The 14050-nt window shown below is 33.5% G+C and overlaps 1 long non-coding RNA gene across 2 annotated transcripts; it reads left to right on the top strand.

Moving 5' to 3' along the window:
• Window positions 1-603: 603 nt before the first annotated feature.
• On the top strand, window positions 604-8472 carry LOC145587673 (uncharacterized). Of its 2 annotated transcripts, none has more exons than XR_014101349.1 (4): window positions 604-737; window positions 863-968; window positions 5482-5616; window positions 8032-8472. It is a non-coding gene; the product is annotated as an uncharacterized LOC145587673 (long non-coding RNA). The 2 variants fall into 2 exon arrangements; XR_014101350.1 differs by having other exon boundaries at window positions 5482-6271.
• Window positions 8473-14050: the final 5578 nt, after the last annotated feature.

Below are 14050 nucleotides of genomic sequence, written 5' to 3'. Positions count from 1 at the left end.
AGAACCCTAATTCAAAAAATTACATACCTTTAAACCTCCATACACTAGTAGAAAAAAATGCTATTTGTAACGCCTTATTAGTAACTGGCATATGTTATGCTAAACGAAAGAATTAATAGTAACCGACTAAGATAATTCCAGTTACTAATTTCATGTCATTAGTAACTGACTAAATAAGTGCCGGTTACAAATATGTTGTTTAACATTGTTTGAAGTTTTATTAGTAACTGACTAGTCAAATGCCAGTTACAAATATTAAGTCAAAGAAACTGTGACCAAAAACTTTTTAACTAGCTTACAAACGCCAGTTACAAATATTAAGTCAAAGAAACTTTGACCAAAAAGTTTGTAACTAGCTTACAAACGCCAGTTACAAATATTAAGTCAAAGAAACTTTGACTAAAAAGTTTGTAACTAGCTTACAAACGTCAGTTACAAATATTAAGTCAAAGAAATTTTGACTTAATATGTTTGTAACTAACTACAAACGCTTGTTACAAGTATGAAGTTACTACTATTGAAAACAAAAAGAAGAGTTAAATTTTATTTTTTTCACTTTAATTTCGCTCCAACACTTTTTTTTTTGGTGAAGAATTTTGCCCCAACACTTTCACTCTCACTGAAACCCAATTTGATGGAGAAAAGTCCTCCGTAGCTTCTTCCTCGGTTCCTTCTACATTGTTTTGGTTTTTTCGAATTAGGGTTCAGCGTTAGTGGTTCTACATCAAGGTTTTAAGGTATGAATTTTCGAATTAGGGTTCTAGCAATTTTCCCTTTCTTAATTCAATTATAGTTTTACAATTCGAATTGTATTTTGTTGTTGATCAGTTGTCTAAGTAATTTTGATTTTGTTCTTGGCAAGTACTCCTCCATAACGACGAACGTCTTCAACCTACAGCTTCTCCAACGTTTTTTTTCTGTTTTTCAAATTCTGGGTTCAGCAATATTGCTTCTATTGAGGTTTAAAGGTATATAATTTTCGTAGGGTTCTTGTAATTATCCCTTTTCTTAATTCAGTAAAGCCCTAAAATTCGAATTGAATGTTATTGTTGTCAATTACTTGATTAATTGTATTATTGAAAACCAGGAAAATTATTTCTGGATGTTAGTTCTGTAAGCTATTTCTTGTTCTTTTCCTTTTTGTCTCTCTTGATGTGGCTGTTGTAGTCCTCTAATCATGCTATTACATTATTGATCATGCTATAGTAAAACAACTCCTCTGTAAACTCTTTCTTAGTATGATCCTGTAGAATTTCATATAACCTAATTAAATTGGTTTTACTATGAAATGTCAGACAATAATTTTACAGCCAATTTTCAGACTTAATTACCTGGTTTTGAATCCTTTTTTTAAATGCTTATTATACGACATTAATTTTGTGTCGCAGTTGCTAGATGGTGGCAGAATTGTTTAGGTTTTTTCACAAAGAAATTCTAAAAACAATCAACTATGAGAGAGTGTTTACATCAATATACTATACAGGGTGTCCAACTCGGAGTATATAGCATCTTTTCATGTTTAACAGGCCTAATTGAATTTTTTTTATTAGAATACTTGTAAAAATAATGTTGTGAGAAAGTTATATTAATTAGTATGCATCTCTTGCACTATATCATGTCTAAATCAGAACATTATAACAAAGCCTAAACTGCAACAACTTTGTTGTCTCCCGGCCTCTTTGAGATCAATATCTGACTGTCCCTGGATTATTAAATCAAATAGAATTACAAGTTTGAGTAAACACACCAATTTCCGGGAAAATTAATTTTACAATGTAATTGTATATGTTTGTTTCTAATGTACTTGTTCTAATAGTTATATGCTTGCTTTTTCTATATATAATTTGTAGTTAGAATGAATCGTGATTGGATGTATGTTGAAAATCGAACTCAACCCGAGTTCTAGAACGGGATTGAGGAATTTTGTAGAATTGTTATAGAACACCAGAGGACTTCTAAAGGGGAAACAATCTTTTGCCCTTGTCATGATTGCAACAATGTGGAGAAGTGGAAGGAAATTAGTGTGGTAGAAAACCATTTATTTCGCCGTGGGTTCATGGCAAATTATACCATTTGGTATTGGTGCGATGAGAAAATAATTCCTACAACTAGTAGGTCATCAATCAATGACGTTGATATGGTGAATAGAGAACAATGTGATAATAATGAAAGGGGTGAAAACGGGTAATGGTGAAAATTTCGAGGAGGATCGCATTCCTGAGATGATGGATGGTTTGGGTGATCATGTGAATGAAGAATCTTGTATGGTTGAAAATGTATCAAAGTCTGCCGAGACACCTTTATATCCTAAATGTGCAAAGTACTCTAAGCTTTTAGGGGTTTTAACGTTATTTAACTTCAAAGCGAAGAACGGTTGGACCGATACAAGTTTCAATTTGTTGTTAGAGGCATTATCAGACATGCTTCCTGAAGGGAATGACGTTCCTAAGTCTACCTACTATGCAAAGAAGCTATTATGTCCCTTAGGTCTAGAGTATGGAAACCTTGATGCTTATTCAAAGTGCTTCTTTGCATAGTAGGTATACTTAGGAATGTCATTCCTAATGATTGTGTACTTTTCCGAAATGAGTATGGAAACCTTGATGCTTGCCCAAAGTGCGGTGTATCACACTACAAGCGCGAGGTTTCAAACCTCAATTGCAAGAAGTGGCCACCAGCTAAGGTGTTATGGTATCTGCCTATAATACCCAGGTTTAAACGACTTTTTTCAATTAAGAAGGATGCAAAAAACTTGGTATGGCATGCACAAGAAAGGAAGATAGATGGGTACATTAGGCATCCTGCTAATTCGAAGCAATGGAAACATATTGATGATACATTTCCTGAGTTTGGTAAAGAGGCTAAGAACCTGAGACTTGCATTAAGTACCGACGGGATGAATCCTTACGGTACCCTTAGCTCTCAACACAGCACATGGCCGGTGCTTTTGTCGATTTATAACTTGCCTCCTTGGTTATGCATGAAGCGTTAGTACATCATGTTGTGACTTCTAATATCGGGTCCCAAACAACCCGGTAACGACATAGATGTCTACTTGGAGCTTCTTTTGGAGGATTTAAGATTATTATGGGATAAAGGTGTTCCAATGTTCGATACAAGTACAAATTTTACTTTGCGTGCCATAATTTTTTGCACTGCAAGTGATTTCCCGGCTTATGGGAACTTGTTTGGGTACAAAGTCAAAGGGAAGAAACCATGCCCCATTTGTGAGGACGAAATGGAACCTACATGCCTCAAGAATTTTGGAAAGGATGTATATATGCATACTAGACGACTACTTCGTCGGGATCACCCTTATCGTAAGAAAAAAGTTAAATTCAATGGGTTCCCGGAGAAACGGATTTTGCGTGAGCCACTTAGTGGTATAGAGTTGTGGGAGCGAATCAAAGATGTTGAGACGATTTTCGGGAAACTTGGTAAACCTACCTCTAAGAAGGGTCTTTGGAAAAAGGTGTCTGCATTTTGGACTCTTCCTTATTGGAAACACTTGTCTGTTAGACATTGTCTTGATGTCATGCATATTGAAAAAAATGTATGCGATTCAATCATCGAGACATTATTGAATATACCTAACAAGACAAAGGATACTAAAGATGTACGGAAAGACATGAAGCTTGCAAATATTCGACCAAAGTTATGGCCCAAGGAAGATACCGAAACAAAAAAGACATATTTGCCTCGAGCTTGCTACACAATGTCTAGAGAGGAGAAAAGAATATTTTGTGAGTGTTTGTACGACATCAAAGTACCTACAGGGTATTCGTCGAACATTAAGCGTCTAGTTTCAATGGTCGATAAGAGATTAATTGGTATGAAATCCCATGATTGTCATGTCATGATGCAAGTGATGTTGCCTATTGCACTTCGAGGTCTTTTGCCCAAACATGTTAGGCACACTATTGTTAAACTTTGCCTATTTTTTAATGCCATATGTAGCAAGGTGATTGATCCAGATAAACTTGATGAAATGAAAACTGATGTTGTAGAAACATTATGCAAATTTGAAATATATTTTCCTCCTTTATTTTTTGACATAATGGTTCATTTGATTGTCCATCTAGTGCGAGAAATTAGGGAATGTGGCCTAGTTTTTTTGAGATTAATGTACCCTTATGAGAGACACATGAGAACTTTGAAAGAAAAGGCGACCAACAAAGCACATCCAGAAGGTAGTATTATTCGAGGTACTATGGCAGAGGAGGCTGGTAACTTTTGTTTTGTGTTCTTAGCTAAGGCTAAAGAAATTGGAGTTCCAACATCTCGTCATGAGGGCAGACTTCAAGGGCAAGGGACGATCGGTCGTCAATTTGTGAAGCCTCATCCTTATATCATTCAAAACCTTTCAGAAGTCCATCCTTATATAGAAACTCATCTCAATTATTTAAAAAGAATGAATCCAAGAATAGGGACATATGCTTTGATGCAAAAACATAATCGTTCTTTTGTTGAATGGTTTCAAAACCAAGTGAAGTGTGAGTTGAGGCAACCGAATAATATTGTATCTGATACGATCATATGGCTTTCACGGGGTCCTTAATTGTTTGTGAACACTTATGAAGGCTATGACATCAATGGGTATTGTTTCTCCACAAGATGATAAGAGTGTATATCAAAATAGTGGTATTATGGTTGTAGCATCTTCTACGGAATACTCAAGCTCTAAGGATGCTATGCCTATTAATGCAACACAGTCATATTATGGGGTCATTCAAGAGATATGGGAGCTGAATCATGTTGATTTTGTAGTTCTTATTTTTCGATGCAGGGCGAGGCAAAAAGATAGATGAACTATTTGGTTTTACTTTAGTGGATTCAAGACGATTCGTTGATGGCGAAGAGCCCTTTGTTTTAGCTTCACAAGCTAAACAAGTTTTCTATATAAGGGATAACATGGATCATCATTGGTAGGTTGTTGTTCAAGACCTGAGAAGAATTGTTGGTGTCGAAAATGTTGTCGATGACGAAGAGTATGACCTATTTGATGATACACCACCTCTATCTATTGGGGTTCAACCTCTATCAGAGGGGGGGGGGGGGGAAGACATTGTTACTGATGAAGAGTATGCCCATGAAGAGGGAGAATATGTTGATACCTAGGCTTCATTTTTTATCAATTTGTAGTTCTTTTTAATTCTTCGATTAGTTTGTAACTGTAATGCTAGACCAATAATGTTAGATGACTATAGAATCTCCATTTTCACTTGGATTTTAGTCTTTTGAGCTTTGACAGATTAAATAGAATTTCACATAGTTTTTATATATGCGGCACAAGCTTGACTGTTTTTTTATGGTATCATAACTCCGAGAATTGATAAATAATGTCTGTGCAGGTTGCTTTTAGAATTTACTTTAGCTTGATTTGTTACTTGCTTGTAGAAAGAAACCTTTTATAATTTTTTAAAATATAGCTTTTTCATGTGATGTTTAATTCTATCAGTTTCTGCCTTTTGTTTTATGCAGGCACTTCTAGATCAAGGAGTATAAGTATGGCCAATCAACAATGTCAAGAGAAAACTTCCACAAACCAATATGTTGCTTTGCAAGCCACATCATCTAAGAAGAGGAGTAGGGGGGCATCGAAGGCAATACAATCAAGTAAGCCTATGGTGCTTGAATTTAATGATTTTGACTTGCCTACTGGTGAGTGGGAACCAGCTTATGAAAAACAAATTAGTGCATGTGCTAAGATATATGGGTTGAGACAAAGGTATAAATTATTTCTAATAGGTTATTCACTTACTAGTTAGTCATGTTGCTATTTAAAATATTAGTTAACTTTTTTTTAATCCACGGTGAATGTTCACATTGATGATCCAAGTAGAGAAAGGCAAAAAAGGTTTCATAGTGTTATGGCTTCCCGATTCAGCTGTCACAAGTCGAATTTAAGGGCACAATTCATCACTTTTAAAAACCCATACCCAGCCACTTCGCCTAAAGGAAATATGAAGCCATGGGAAGTGTATGAAGGTTACTTTACAAAGGAGAAATGGAAGAGATTCGAAATATGGCCCGGTAAAAGGTAAAAACATGTCTAAAAGTGGTTGCTCATTACAAGAACTAGATGATATGAAAAAGAACTTAACCCGAGAATTTAAAAAAAAAAATAAAGGAAGGCATTGCAGCAACTGTAAAATCTTATTTCTCTGCTTTCATACCACACATGACTGGTTATGATTTGCAAGTAAATGATGCTCAACCTTCCCCATCTTCCTCGACCAATCCAATGGAGCTAAGTCCTTGTTTGTTAGAGGTAAACCTTCCATTTTGACTGAGTAATTGAACTCTTAACTATTATCATATGAGCTGAATTTTAGAACTGAATGCAGAATTAAAAATTAGAACTGAAATCAAAGCTGAATTTTAGAACTGAAGCTCAGAACTGAAAATCAGAACTGAAAATCAGAACTGAATTCAGAGCTGAATTTCAGAACTCAATTCAGAGCTGAATTTCAGAACTGAATTTAGAGCTGAATTTCAGTTTTGAATACAGAGCTGAATTTCATAACTGAATTCAGAGTTGAATTTCAGAACTGAATACCTTCATAATATGTTGCGACTTCTGATTGGTATAAAATAGAGCGTGTGGAATTTCATAATTGAATACCTTCATAGAATTTGCTGTGTGTGTCTAATTGGCTTAAATTGATTGAGTTGTTGATTACTTTGCTGCATGTGTGGCTAATTGGCTTAAGTTGGCCGAGTTGCTGATAAATGGTGCCAATGCTTGCCTATCTACTCCTACTCAACTATTTGATGTATGTAATATGTATAACTCACATATATTTAATATTTCGCTAATGTTTATGCATTTTTAAGGGTGAATTTGTTGGATTGGTTTCCAGTTTTAATGTGTGGGGAATTTGTTGGATTGGTTTCTAGGTTTAATGTGTGGTGAATTTCTTGGATTGGTTTCCAGGTTTAACTGGCTACTGAACTCAATTTTTAGTCACTCATAGGCCTGTGATAAAGGAAACTAAGTTCCTTGGTAGTTGGAAAAGCATATGCTATATTGCTTGCTTCATTAAGTTTCTGTTAATAGCACTAGGTCCATCTAAACCGGCTCAGCTGGTTGCTAAATCAGTCCAAGCCAAGGTTCTAACCTGCAACCCCCTCCCCCCTTGCTTGACCCTTATAAACCCTCCAAGATCAAAGGTTAGAGGCCAATTTCACATGAAAACAGTATTTGTACAAAGAAAGAAGCCTAGGGAAAAATAGACTAAACACATATTTTCCAAACAAGGCCATTGGGAGTGAAAAAATAGGCAACAGTTTTGTATAACAGAGCCTTGTTCAACTTCTCACAATATGTACATCAATACATGAACACTTTTTGTATAACATCTGTTAAGGACCTAAGGCCTCTATTCATGCAACTCAATCATATTCAAACACTAAAAAAAAACTCAAGAACTTACTCTAAGGCTTTTGCTGTTTCGATCAAGCACCCACCCTCTTTAAATTCTAGACCTTTCTGCCACCACTTTATCTAGAGAGTTGCCGTCTTCCATTAGAAACTTTTGTTCCTTAGAGAGACTGAGGCTATAGGGTTGCCAATTCTCTGGAAAAATTTAACTCAAATTCAAGTGCTTGGCATTTCGAGTCTCAATGTGAAAACTGGAGACATGCGGTCCTGGTTGCCTTAGCTCAAAGAACTGACCGCCTTAGGCCTAGGTCGCATTTTTGTCTTGAACTCGATCAATATGAATGATCTGTCTTTTCTTGCTAATCTCACTAAGCTTTCATATCTCAATCTTTTTGAAAACCATTTAACAAGTCCAATCCCACACTGGGTTATCAATATGACCTAATAAGCTTGGTTTTATCTGGGAGAAAATCATTTACAGGGTCCAATTCCACAATGGTTTTCCCACCTTTTATGTTTATGTGTGATCTTGAACTTATTTGATTGCTTATATTATGTGTGATCCTGAACTTTTTATTACTCATACTTATTAGTTGTTAAATGTAGATTATGCTTTCATGTTTCTTACGAAATGCACTATTATGTAGGTCCCAACTAAATGTCGTCTTGCTTTAATTGATGAGTTTAGTGGGAACTCAGTGATTGTGGCCCATGGAACGGCAGAACCTTGTCCTAGTGGAGTGACTCATAACAAGAAAATGAACCGTGACATCTATAGAGTTAGTGTTGACCATGTTTATAGTGATTATTCTCTCCTAAATCTCCCGGAAGAGACTGATGACGGTATCACTAAGTTGGGTCAGGTGGAAGGTTATTTTTTGGGGTGGCCTACAGATTTAGTCTTCTTTACTAATGAGGTAATACATTGAATGTACGTAATGATCTAAGATATTTGTAACTTAATTATATTAATATTTATCTTTTCTTGAAGGTTATGACTTTGACAAAAAATATAGATAGTGAATTGGTGCAAACCAAAAAGAAAGTTGACAGTTGTGGACCTAATAACTTAGAGGATTCAACTATTAAAGGCAAAGGCTTAATTGTTCCGGAAAATATTGTTGAGAATCTCGGTGAACAGTGTTCTGTGTTATATTATTACATGACTTCAGGATTAGGAGATTATGATACTACGACAATTCCATTGAAGGATCCATTTTTTTTATCAAGAGGAAGATACACAAATTTATGTTAGTAGTGATGATGTCTCTAAATTACTACAAAGAGCATGCACTACTACAAAAAACCCCTATCGAGTCGCCTCTAAACCATCTTACGCATCGCTTCAAGGGCGACACAACAGGCACCACCGACACAATAGGTACCCCCCCTTACGTGTCGCCTATGACCTGACGCGTTAGGTTGGTTTATGAGTCGCCTTTTTCAATACAGGTGACGCGTTAAATTGGTTTATGAGTCGCTTCTTTCATTACAGGTGATGTGTTAGGTTGGTTTATGAGTCGCCTTTTTCATTTAAGCGACGCGTTAGGTGTATTTTACAAGTCCCCTGCTTTTTATGAGGCGACGCGTAAAGTAATTTTTTGAAAAATATAATTCTTCAATAGCGATGCCAAAAATACAATTTTTTTTTCTTTTTCCCTCATTAAATTCACACTTGCTATTATAATTACAACCTATGTAGGACTTGAACCTACATATATGTGCAATAGCACATTGCTCTACCATTTGAGCTAATAGGGTTTTGAAAACTTCTACTTTACAAAACTAACATTAGAAATATCAACATAAACATAGACATCCTTATTTTCCATATGCCTGTTCTTCTGCCTACAGTGTGGAACCAGCAAACAAACATAACAAGATGATTAGTGTGACCATCAAAATAGAACATATAAAATTCTATATATGGGTTTGAGAGACGAATCTAATTCCTTAACCAAGGTTACATGAAGGAGAAATTAGCACTCCATGACATTATAATACATAATTTGAAACAGACGATATGGAATCATATTATTCTTTTGCATGCCTTCACAAGATCACATACACAAACTTAATAAATTCATACTGAATAACATAATTGATGATGATATATCACACCTAACCATCACCATAATCCTCAAAGAATTGAATAAATCATCAGAGTTGCATGGTAAAACCTACTCCGTATCATTTTTAGCTCATGCTAACATTTAAAATTAAAAGACCAATAATCTATATTACTCAAAAAAAAAAAAACTTATTGATGCTAACACTACATCCATAATCTATCATTCCCAAATGAATCGATGCTCAAAACACAACGACACTGAGAATCATTGGAGTTTGTATTTACCTAAATCAATCTCACGTACTAGTGGTTGGCTAATGCACTAGATCTAGTAATTGAATTCCATTCAGTATTTCATCAGATTACTTTGGAGGAAAATATTTCTCACACAAGATATCTTATATCTTATAACAATACATCCATAATCTATCATTTAAGCAATATTTTACATTGGTTTACATAAGGTTTCTAATCATCAAGGATTATTCCTTTCAATAAACTCATATATTAATGTGATGAGAACAATTTGATGGCAAACAAAATCAATTTCATTATGGTATGCAAAATTACTTTAATTTCAAAAAATTAAGAATAGAAATCATAGAAAGTGTAGCTATGAAATGTCAAAACGAATAGATTAAAGATGTGGCAGGTAGTATTATCATTCAATTCAAATAAAACTCACCTGACCAATGTTCTCCAACGAACGGAGAAGCAAATGTGCATTGTCACTTATTGTATACTTCTTGAAATTATAAAAAATCAAAAATTAGCATGAAAAATAAAAACCCAATTAAACTCATTCATCTTACAAAGTATATACATACTCTAAATTTTCCCGGCTTTTCGACAGCAACAATTCCTGTTCTTTCTCTTCCTACATAATCACACCCAAACCCCAATCATAAATAAAATCTATAAAAAAAAAAATAATTATACCAATATTATGTCATTAAACAGTAAATTTACCTCTAATTTCCTCAATTTCCTTTTCTGGGAATTGCTCAATTTTTTTATTTTGAGAGCTTAAAATCAGCTAAAACACCCCAAAAAAAAAAAATCGACAAATTGATGTTAAACTTAGTAATGTAGTGAACAAATTAGCAGTATGCAAACTATGCAATAGAAAATAATACCTTTGATTTTGGTTTTGGCTTTCGATTTTTAGTCTTAGAAGGCAAAATTAGAGCATTGCTATCCCCAGAAGAATCCATTATATCAAAAGTATGATTTGAAAGTGTAGCAAATTGTAATTGGAAAAATGTAATGAGTAAAAATTGAAATAGGAATAATATTAGATGATGCGTAAATAGTCTGAGGAGAGAGAACTTACAGTCGTAGACGGTGGCCTGGGTTAATATTTCATTAATCCATGTCTACATATTGTAAATATCACATACATTTAAGTTATTTGAATTTGTTTCACTATGAAATATATTTGATTAGATCCTTTTCTTATACTAATTATTTATTTTTTCTGTAATATGCAGGTACTTAATTGAAGAGCATATCTCATTATTTCAAAAGACTAAAATCAAATTCTTGTGCCCCTAAAAAATTTCTGCAGCTGAAATTAAGAAAGATTTCCTTGAAGTCCAAATATATTTGAAAAATGCTTTTCTCACCGAATTACGGAAAAAGGATGCACAATGCAAATTCATTTTGGATCCATATATGGAAGAGTATGTTACTACTGATCCCTAAAATCCTTACTTTTTTCATAATTTTTTTATTTTAATTATGTGATTAATACAAATAAGTTTCTTAAAATGTAGGAACTATTGGGTACTTTATGTGATTGATTTGCGTATGAGTCTTGTGTATGAGTTTGATTCTATTACTCAATCACCTCCGAACGCTCGAAACTCAGAGTTGTCCAATATAATGAAGTTGTTAGTACAAAAGATTCCTAGTTAAATAGACTACGTACTCATATGCATGTAATTAAAAGTTATTTTTCATTCGTCTAATCTGATGCTTTTTATGATTTTTTTTAGACCTTACAATGTATATAGGTCACACCTCAAAGGAAATGCTTTCAAAATGAGTAAGGCACAGTTACTACACATAAGAATGGAGATAAGCATATAATTCTTGCATTTTCGTTCTATTAGTAATGGAAGTACTATTTAATCCATTAAATAATTGTACTATGTTTATTTAAATTAGTGTGCTCAACAATGTGGTGGTACCGAATGTGCTTATTATGTAATGAGATATGTGTATGAGATAGTATCTTTCCATAGCGATTGCAAGGGTAATTTGAAAGAGGTTAGTGATGAATTTACCTCTTCTTTGCAAGCTAAAATGCTTTATAGGAGTTTTGGTTGATGTTTTATTTTTATAAAGTATAATAGTATAGACACCCAAATGTGTCTCCCTGAAACCAAACCTAGTGATGAATACCTTTTGCGTCGAATGATTATCGAATGAGGTGAAAGTGTGAAAGGTCAAGTGTTGCGGTTGGTTTTATCCACGACAAGGGTCCAATAATAGTGTAGTTGGATGGGGCTTGCAAAGAGCTTTCCAACGATATATTATAAGCCCAATTCCGATGAATAATGAGGAAATTATGGCCAAAATATTAAACTGGGCCTGGTTTGATCTTTACATGCGGCCCGATGATCTAGGGGAGGGCCCAATGTTAATTATTATTCCTAGAGTTATTAGAATTAATTATAGTCTTCTAGAATTCTCTTTAATCCTAATAGAATTAGAATTAATAATTATATTTTGATAAAGTTTTATTTGGAATAAAATATTATTTTATGGAAGATACGATTTCAGTTTTCATACGGACTTTACAATGGGCTAAGTTTTTTAGGCTTAATTTTTTGTTGAAAGACTAGTTATCTACTTTTCTATATAATACATTTCTATGTATTATATCTACTTTTATTTAGCCTATTGGTTATTGTTATTACATTTTTAAATTATAAATCAATGATTTTTTTTTTATTCAAGTTTTAATTGTTTTTTGGAAATTAAAGTATAGTTAATTTTATTGTATTGTGTGGTTATGGATGAATAATTCAAGTTGTGTGGAATTATTTGGAGTGTTTGTAATGTATGCTGTGGGTGAATTTATGTTATATGGAAGTATTCAAAGTACGTGTTTTGTTGGTTGAAATGTAACAGGTTGTAACCCATTTGATGATGAGTCGTTTGGTAGGATATACTACCATTTTTGTATTCGAATGAAATTTTTATATAAAAAAATTATTTATTTATTAGTAACTGGCGTAATCTAATGGTAGTTACTAATAGTATTTTTTTTTTAAAAAAATATATTTTCATAACCGGCGTTAAGATTTGCCAGTTACTAATACCCTAATTGTAACCGACGTAACGAAATGCCAGTTACGAATAGTACGCTTTTTAACTTGGAAAATAGACTTTTTGTAACTGGCGTTAGGTTAAGCTAGTTACGAATAGTACATTATTTGTAACTAAAATTAGTCGGTTACGAATAATTTTCACTAGTTGTAACAGTGGCATTCGAAACCAACAATGCCAGTTACAATAAGTCAATTTCGCCAGTTACAAATATCAGTTTTTCTACTAGTGTTTGACCGGTTTTGGAGATGATGTGGTGAATTTATGGCAGTGTAAATTTAAGTGAGGCGCATCCTTTTTATGGTGAAATTAAAAATGTGAGGTGAATTTGTGAGGGGGCGTTTAGAGTAGATGAGGTGAATGATGGTGATTTGATGCCTTATTTATTTCTTAGGGAAACGTAAACCGTGTTTGAGGAGATAAGTTGCATGTGGGTAACTTTCTGAACAAAAGATAGATTGGTTGATAAATGTGTTAAAAAGGAAAAAAATTGGAATTTTGAAAGACAGATAAACCCAAAAATTTAATCCTTTTGAATTTGAACAAAAAAGACTTGTAAATGTAACTTTGTACATGGAACAATTCAACATGCTTATGCAATCAGTTAAGGACTTTCATGGTCTTTGTCAATAATAATTAAAATACTTTAACAAATAAGGTTTTTGCTCACAAACATGTCTCAACTATATAATTAAACATATCAGTTTTGTGCATAGTATACATTTTAATTAAAGCACATCGGTTAGAGAGTCAAACTCGGGAAACTTGAGCATTTTTCTTAGTTTAACTTAATCATCCCAAGTTTCATTCTCATCTTCTCGTGCCTTTCTTTATTCAAGTGTTTTGTTAAATTATCTGCAATTTGATTGTCAGTGTGGCAGAAATCTAATTTAATCAAACTCTTTTCAACATTATCCTTAAGGAAACGATGCCTTCTATGAATATTCTTAACTCTTGAATGATGGACTAGATCTTTAGATATACAGATTGCACTAGTTGTTTCGGGTGATTTTGTGATCTAAAGAACACGGATAAATTATTAATTAATATAAGAAAGTTGACCAAAAAAAATTTAAATTATATAAAAAAAAATTTCTGCATAAAAGAAAGTGAATTAATAGTGTGCAAAAAAAGAAATCTATTCACAGGTTAATTAAATAGCTTTAAAAAATTCATTTGGTTAATTAGAAGAAAATAATACTGCTTAATTGGTGAAATATAGGATTATCTACATATTGTCAAATGCGTATTCTAAAATA

The sequence above is a fragment of the Chenopodium album genome, chromosome 17 (genome assembly GCF_948465745.1).
Source record: "Chenopodium album chromosome 17, dcCheAlbu1.1, whole genome shotgun sequence".
Taxonomy (NCBI): Eukaryota; Viridiplantae; Streptophyta; class Magnoliopsida; order Caryophyllales; family Amaranthaceae; genus Chenopodium; species Chenopodium album.
This window is presented reverse-complemented; position numbering and strand designations above follow the sequence as displayed.